This window comes from Nicotiana sylvestris, chromosome 8 (assembly GCF_000393655.2).
Source record: "Nicotiana sylvestris chromosome 8, ASM39365v2, whole genome shotgun sequence".
NCBI classification, from domain to species: Eukaryota; Viridiplantae; Streptophyta; class Magnoliopsida; order Solanales; family Solanaceae; genus Nicotiana; species Nicotiana sylvestris.
The window spans coordinates 152548761-152557761 of NC_091064.1; positions in this window are offsets into that span (position 1 = coordinate 152548761).

The following is a 9001-nucleotide window of genomic DNA, read 5'->3' on the forward strand; positions in this document are numbered from 1 at the left end:
AAAAAATCTCTAAATTAGTTGTTTTTTTTAATTCTCGCCCGTATCCGATCTGTCTGAACTACGCGAACATGATTCTCGTCTCTCGGGCCGGGATACGTAGTCAACCCACATAGGGTCCGGTCTTCCTAGTGAGTCTTAGGTTCTTGGTTCGCGGGTCTTAACCAAATCTTGCATGTCTAGCCACTTTTGGTCACATCGGTCATTTTGCAAAATATGGCTATTTTCGCAAAAGTGATTTGTTTACTTTAAGACCCATCTTTGTCGAATTTGCATGTCTAGAACCTTTTGGCCACATCGGCTATTTTGCAAAATAGGGCTATTTTCGCAAAAGTGGTTCAATTAACCCATGTCTTAGAGTCCTAGATCCATAACGAGATGTTCTCTCTGTTTAAGGTCCATTTTGTTGAATTTGCATGCTTAGCCATTTTTGTCCACATAGACCATTTCTATAAAATGTGTCATTTCTGCAAAGTAATTTTTCCATTTCTTAGAGTTCACTTTTGTCGAGTTTGCACTTCTAGCCACCTTTTGGCTACATAAGCCGTTTTGCAAAAATAGCCTCAGTCATGTCTTGCATGTGTCTAGTATGGAGTGTTATTGTCTCACATAGTGTTGGTTTCAGTTTTCTCATACAGGTGTGGAACTACTTACCTGAGTTTGAGCATGACAGACACCCCGGGACCATCCAGTCAGGATCGCTCACTCAGAAGTTGCTTAAGGAGATTTTTTTTTTATGTTTTGAGTCTGTTTTTCTTTTTATGTCGTCTTTTACTTTCTAGTTTTGTACAGTAATGTCGAGTTTTTGTTATTGTACTTTCTATTTTGTATTTGGAGAAGTGTGTTATAACTCAAAAATCCAAAAAAAGAGATTTTGCGTTTTACATTTCTGTTAGAAGTTTTCTTTCGAATACCAAATCTAGCAATTAAAAAAAATTCTTTTGAGGTTGTTTTCCTTAGGAGGTTTATATCTATAACTTAAAATAAAAATTACATTAATATTTTCTTTAGCATATTGAGACTAAAAAAAAGAGAGAATTTTCTTTTAGTACCTCTTTAAAAGTTTTCTTTTAAGATATTAATTCCAAAAATCCAAAAAGATTTTCTGTTGAAGTTCTTCTTTAGGAAATTAATGAAAAAATGAAAAAAAAAAACTTTTATTTTCACCAGAACTTTAGGATATTGTATATAGAAGAAAAAAATGCTTTATCCTTTGTTTATCTTTAAAGTGTCTTCTTTAGGTAATAAAAAACTGAAATCCAAAAATATTTTTTTTTTATCTTGTTCATTTCTCGTTTCGAAATCTTTCTTCAGGGATATCAAATGAAAATTCAAAATATTTTTCTTTGGTTCATTCATTAGATTTCCTTTCTAAAAAAAGAATAAAAAAATATTTTTCTCTTCTAGAGTTTTTTCCTTAATAATTTCCCATAGAGTATTTGTTTCAAAAAGAAAAAAAAATATGCTCGTTTAAGCTTGAGTTTAGAATAGGATATAGAAAATTAAGTCTAGAAAATTCCAAAAAAAAAACGTTTTGCTTCTTTTATTTCTCTTATCTCATCAGAATAGTCATTAAGGTAAAAAAACAAAGAAAAAAAAAAGAAAAAAAGAGATTGTTAGTTTATTTAGTCTATTCTCGACTCTCCCGAACTACGCAATGATCTGATTCATGCAGCGTCATGATACATAGGCAATCTGCATAGAGTTCGATCGAATTATTTTTTTATTATTAAAAGAAAAAAAAAGAAGGAAACAAAAAAAAAGGAAAGGGAAAAAAAGAAGGTGAAATTAGGGGATGTGAGAAATCAGAGGAAAGAAGAGAGTATTAATTTGAAAGAAAAAAAAGAAGGAAAATGAGCAAGCCAAGAAGTGCTAGAAAATCAAAGAAAAGAGAAGATTGAAATGAACAAATTGGGATGATCCCAAGTGACCTTGTGACCCTCGAAGTCATTCTTGAACCGTTAATTGTTGCTAGGTGCATTGCACGCAATGTGATATTTTAGTTGTTAAATGCCCTAACGCTAACATGTTGACTTCACTTTGTTCCTTTTTGATATCCTCATTATAGCTGAAGGGTGGTTAGTTTGTGGTTCTTAAGGTAACTCATCCATACAATACAAGGTCAAAGTGCAAGTTACCCATGACTAGCAAAGACCTGGACACAAGAGTTGTTGACCCGTCGAGGGAGTTTTTGGAGTCAGAGTCCGAATTGAAAGAGGAGGTCCAAAGGTTGAAACGGCAGATGGCAGAAATGTATCAGTCTTGGGTCAGGGGGCATCCTCCACCTTAATTCCCCGCTAACTACACTGAAAACCCTGCAACTATCCTGCCACTATCACAAATCTAGCTCCCTACTAATGTTGATCTACCTGCAACATTTTCACACTCCACCCACCAAAACCACCGCATATCCCGCTCCTTTGGCCACTCATGCTTTTGTAGATCCTCCACCAGCAACTTTTCTTCGATCCTCTAATGAGACTGTGTTCAAAGTCCCCGATGTCCAACACTATGCTCCAGAACAAACTTTTCACGCTCCTAATTTTGAGCCTCCCGGTGAAACTAAAAAGCATGATAAGACAGTGGAGAAAGATGAGATATCCAAGAAGGTAAAAATCTTAGAGCAGTCTTTAAGAAACATGCAAGGGATAGAGAGCCAGGTGAGCGTGCCTTACAAAGACTTGTGTTTGTTTCCTGACATCCAGCTGTCTGCTGGGTATAAGATGCCAAAGTTTGATTTGTATGATGGGCATGGAGATCCAATAGCACATCTGAGGGGTTATTACAGTGAAATGAGAAGTGTTTGCGGGAAAGATGAACTGTTGATGGCATATTTCAGTGAGAGTTTGAGTGAGGAAGCTTTGGAGTGGTATACTCGTCAAGATATCAGTAAATGGCTTTCGTGGAGTGACATGGCTCAAGATTTTGTTTGAAACTATCAGTACAATGTAGACATTATCCCAGACCGCTCCTCCCTATCTCAGACGGAAAAGAAACCTGAGAAAAGTTTTGGGGTATTTTGGCTTAAATGGAATGAATAAGTTGCTCAAGTCAGCCCTCCGATTATAAAAAAGATGTTGTGAGTCCCACCAATGATGGGATCTAGTGGGCATTCCTGCTAAACACTTTCAGCCTCAATACCGATCCCATGAATATACTCGTACTCCAGATAATCTTTCCCAGTGCTACTTTTCTCCACAAAATCCCCAAAGTCATACCTCATCTTCCCTGTACCCCATCCACAATGCACCACCATATGCTCCACACCCACGAGACCCGCAATGGCCTGCACCACCTCCACAAATTTCATACCCACCTCCTCAAACATATCAACCACCTACCCGAAAGAGGGTCCAACCAAGGTCGAAGCTCAAAATGAGAAGGCAACAACAAAGAGAAAAGTCTTTCACTCTTGTTGGATAATCATATCTCATTTTGTTCCAAAGATTGAGGCAATTGAACATGTTGAAGCCAATTCAGATAAAAATGTTGAACCCCCTTCCAAAGAATTTTGATTATTCTCAAACGTGCGCATATTGCTCTAATTCCCCGGGGCACAATATAGAAAAGTGTTGGAATCTGAAAAGAGCAGTCCAGAAGCTTGTCGATGCAGGTGACATTACCGTGACAAATCCAGATGCAGCGGATACTAGCCAAAGTCCATTGCCTGTTCATAATGAGACGCATGAGGTGGTCATGATTTGTGTTGAAAATGAATATGAAAACTCTTCTGAGTTCCTTGGAAGGCCACTTGCTGCAAAGTTTACAGCACTATCAGTCTCGGTTCCAGAAGTTGATCTTAAGAATGAATTGGCAAAAGAGACCCAAAAGCAATTTGCTAAGGTCAATGTGATGGAGACTTTTGAAGGTCCTAGTAATGTTGATGCGGAACTCAATGGCTAAGATGTCGAGCTTGGTGATTGGAAAGATGCTCTTCTCTTGACTAGCCGGGGAGAAGTCTTGGTGGTTTATTTTGTTGTCATTTCTGTTGTCCGGGTTATTTCAGGGTTGTAATTTGGATATTGTCTTGTGACTCAAACTCTTCTATCGTTTTATTTTGTCTAGTTTGTTTAGTCGTAGTAACTCGTTTAGTGTTATATAGGTTTGTTCCATGGTTGTAACCCCATTTTAGTTTGTTTGTTTCGTTGTTCAAACCCTTTCACAGTCTGTCTAATGTAATTTTTTGTTTTATGTTATTTCTAGTCATTTTTTGCTTAGTTCTCTTTTCCTTTTATATTTCTTTTCCTGCTGACTCTTGTGACATGGCATGCACGCATAATTCTAGGCCTTGTCTTAAAAGTTAGTTTAATCAAGAAGCAATGAAACAATTTTGAAGATGATAGGGACACTTGAGGGAAATAAGTACAGATTTGGACATTTTGAGATCATTTGAAGCCTGAACCATGTGAAACTGGGGCGGATAGTTTGGGAAGTTAATAGGACGACAAGAATCTGTTAAAAGAGAGTGCATCCCAACAATTTGAAGTGAGAAGTTTTGAGTTCAAGTACACCTCAATTCACAAGATAAAGTCAACGGAGTTTGCTCCAAACAGACGGAGGGTATCCATCATGAACAAGAAATCACCCAATGAGAGTTCTGTACTTGACAAGGCACTAAAAAAAAGTGGAAAGCGTATAAGTGATATCAATGCCGAAGCTGTAAAAGAAATGTTGTGTGTGCTCTTCCTTTTTCATTTCATGTTGCATGTGTTGTACTTGACATTTTTAGGGATTGGGAGTCCCTCTTTCAGCTACCCAAACACTTATACCATTCGATATCATTTTGAGCCTATACTGATTTCTTTGACCTCCCCTCTTTTGGAATCAATTTAGAGTCATACGAAAAAAAATCATGTACCCATAGGTTTATTTTACAAAGATCATTCCAAAAGGAAAATTCAAAAAAAAATAGAGATAAAGAAAAAAAGAAAAAAAAAACTAGAAAAAGGAGAAAAAGAAAAAGAAAAGGAAAATAGTAACAAAAAGTAGTCTTGTGAATTACGTTTGACCTGATTCTTGCCACCACAAGATACGTAGGCAGTCTTACGGTTCGGTAATACCAAATAAAATATTTCATAATCCCACGAAGTCGAGATTGGGGTAGTTTTTCTAGAAATTTCATCTCAAAAAGAAAAAGAAAAAAGAGAATTAAATTTCCTTATTTTAGAAATTGGGGCAAAGTTTTAGAATGGATTCCAAAAGTTGTAAATAAATTAACACCGTTGTCTTAATTATTTTGAGCCTTTATGATATCCTTTCTTTCTAACCTTGTCAAAAAGCCACATTACAGTCCAAAAAAGACCTCCCGGATAATTTTTGAGAGTGCCGAGTCAGACATGCCAGGAGCATATGATATTTATATCATGGTCAATGCCTTGTCATCTACTGAATCGGAGGAAAGAAGAATAAACAAAAAGAGTCTTATCGGTGGAAATCTTCACAGGCACCATAAGGCGACGGTAAGTTGAGAGAAAGAAAAAAATAAGAGAGGCTTGATGGTGAAAACCCTTCGGGCACTACAAGTCGAATAAGGATTGTGAATCGGATAGGATAATCGGAGCATTGAAGCCCAGTTTCACGGCGAAGAGGTACAACAAGAGTTGAACATTAGACTTGCTTGACAAATTAGGCCACTTAATCCAAAGGAGCATGTCATGGTCATTAGAGTTAGTATCCACATCTGATAAGTTTCTACTTTGTAGTTTTCTTGTTAGGAATCATCTCTTTCCATTGTCCTTTACTCTGTTCATTTTGTCTTGTTTACTTCCTCTTCCTGAGTTTGTTTGGTTAGAACAAGCGAGAAATGACTTCAAAATTTTCTACCAGCTTTCCAATTGCACAAAACAGAGTCTGGCCAGCACATCAAGTGGCATAAGTCAGGAAAGAACAGTATGCGCACTGAGTCGGTAACAATTAACATTCTTTGGGATTCATGTGAAATACAAAGGTTCGGTAAATGTCAATTCATGAGAAAAATGCAACGGATAGATGGTATTGAGTTTGAATGAATCAAAGGTATTTTCTGCGATAAGGGTGACAGAGAAAGTGGTTAGTCAATAAGCAAATAATGTCTTTCAAGTTGAAATCAAAGCTATAATGGCAAGTGAAGGAGCAATCGCCCTCAAAGTCAAGGCCACAAACCAACCACCATGTTACTCACATGTTTTTTTTGTTTGAAACAGGGACGAAAGCTATGTTATATCAAAGCTTGGAAGCTTAAAATTTTCAGGTGTAATACCCCAATTATACTTACGCAAAGGCTATTGAGAAGATAACACATCACTCCTCGTAGAAACACTTCCTAGTTTGGGTTTTCAAATTATATTTTGTTGTAGGAGACGCATTTCCTAAATTGAGATTTTTTACCTTTAGCAGACACATTTCCTAGTTTGGATCATATGAGTTTTAGTCACTGAAGTTTTCACCCCTAGGAGATGCACTTCCTAGTCTTGGTCATTTAAATTCATCCCTAGGAGACGTACATCCTAGTTGGAGTCATTGAAATTTTACCCATTAGGAGACACACTTCCTAGTACGGGTCTTTTAGATTATACTTGTTAGGAGACGCACTTCCTAGCTTTGGTCATATAAATTCAATCCTAGGAGATGCACTTCCTAGTTTGAGTCATTGAAGTTTCACTTCTAGGAGACGCACTTCCTAGTCTGGGTCTTTCAGGATACACTTTTAGGAGATGCACTTCCTAAATTAAGTTTCACCCCTAGGAGACGCACTTCCTAGTCTGGATTTTTCAGGATACACTTTTAGGAGACGCACTTCCTGAATTGAGATTTTATTTCTAGCAGACGCACTTTCTAGTTTGAGTCATTGAAGTCCCACCCCTAGGAGACACACTTCCTAGTCTGGGTTTCTCAGGATACACTTTTAGGAGACGCATTTCCTAAATTGAGATTTTACCCCTAGAAGATGCACATCCTAGTTTTGGTTTATTTAAGTTCATTCCTAGGAGACACACTTCCTAGTTTGAGTCATTGAAGTTCCATCCCTAGGAGACTCACTTCCTAGTCTGGGTTTTTTTAGGATATACCTTTATGAGATGTACTTCCTAAATTGAGATTTCACTCCTAGGAGACACACTTCCTAGCTTTGGTTATTTTGGTTCATTCTTCAAAGACGCACTTCCTAGTTTAAGTTATTGAAGTTTCACCCCTAGGAGATGCACTTCCTAGTCTGGGTCTATCAGGTTATATTTTGTTTTTGGAGACACATTTCCTAAATTGAGATTTCGCCTCCAGGAAGCGCACTTCCTAGTTGCATCATTTAAGTTCAGCCCTAGAAGACGCACTTCCTAGTTTGGTCCATTCAAGGTTCAGCCCTCGGAGACTCACTTCCTAGTCTGGTTCATTGAAGTTTTACCCATAGGAGACACACTTCCTAGTCTGGGTCTTTCAAGTTATATTTTCTTTTAGGAGACGCACTTCCTAAACTGAGATTCCTCCCCTAGGAGACGCATTTCCTAGTTTGGTTCATTCAAGTTTCACCCTAGGAGACACACTTCCTGATTTGGATCATTCAGGTTATATTCTTAGCAGACGCATTTGATGGTCAAAGTTTCTTGGTCTTACTCATAGGAGATGCAAATCCTAGTGGAGTTTCTAGTTTACTTTCAACATTTCATCAATAGCATAAGTGGTTTACAGTTTTGCTAACAACTCACAAATCTTCCTAATGCAAACTGGGGCAGAAAATTTTGTTTGTTTTGATTGCAGGCACCCACCTGGAAAACAAGGGAATTCGCTTCGGAATTATTTCAAGTTTCAAGTCAGTATCAGGCGCCCACCTGGAGAACAAGGAAAGTCATTTCAGAATTCAATTCAAGTTAGAAGTAGCAGAAGCTCGCGACAAGAATGCGAGTCAGTAGTCCGAGCTGATCAACAAAAGTAATCTCAATCCGGAATAAGAAAAGAAAAAGAAAAAAAGAAAGAAAAGGGATGTGAATCCAAAATGCAGAAGCTGAGACAAGAGGTGGATTGCTCAAGACATGACTGAAGTCACAAGCATGGTGTGTCCGGTTTTGATCCGAAGAAGCCGTGGAAGAATGAATCAACACCTGTAGCTAGCGAGCATCAAAGTTCAGATCAGAGTCCGCATGAAGAACCACTCAAGACTCAAGATCAAGCTTTAGAAGTCTTATAGATAGGAATCTTGTAACTCATAGTTGGCAGGCTTATTTAGTCTTTTTCATTTTTTGATTTTGATGTAATAACAGGACTGCGGACCGGAACCTCGACGGAACGACACCTCAATCGGCTCTCCACCTCGGTATACTCCATCACTGTTCCTACTTCTGAACTACATGTGGCCTGATTCCTTCACAACCAAGGATATGTAGGCAGCTCAGATACCATGACTCGATCACATTCTCCTTTCTTTATGCTTTTGGTGTCTCTAAATAAGGGTCGGGTCAAAAAACCTGTCTAGTCGTTCTTTGTCTGAAAAGACTTCATGTTTTTAGTCAAAAAGGGGCAGCTATAGACATGTGATTTTTGACCCTTCCCAAGATTTTACACATTTTTAGTGTAAATATTTAGTTTAGGTTTAATATCGCTATTCTAAATATTTTTGACTCTTTTACTTTATTTTATTATAAAAAATGAAAATTAAAAAAATATTTTCTTTTATTTAGATAATTAACATTTTATCTAGTTACTTTTAATTTATCTACTTTACATAAAATTCAAAAATACAAAAATAATTTCATTTTGTTTTTAGGAATATTATTTTAGTTTTTTGCAATAATTTTAATCTAATTCCATTTTTTATCTTTTAGTATGGAAAAATAGGTTTGTTTTAATGGTTAGTCTTATTTTAATATTTATTTTATTTAAGTAGGATTAATTAGTAAATAAGGTAGTATTTTAGTCTTGTTCACGGAGAAAGATTAAAATTTGGGCTCAAACGACCCATTTTTAGGCCTAATTTTTGGATCTAGCCCATAGAACCCAAGCCCAATACCCCTAAAACCCTGTAAAGAAGCTTAAAAAG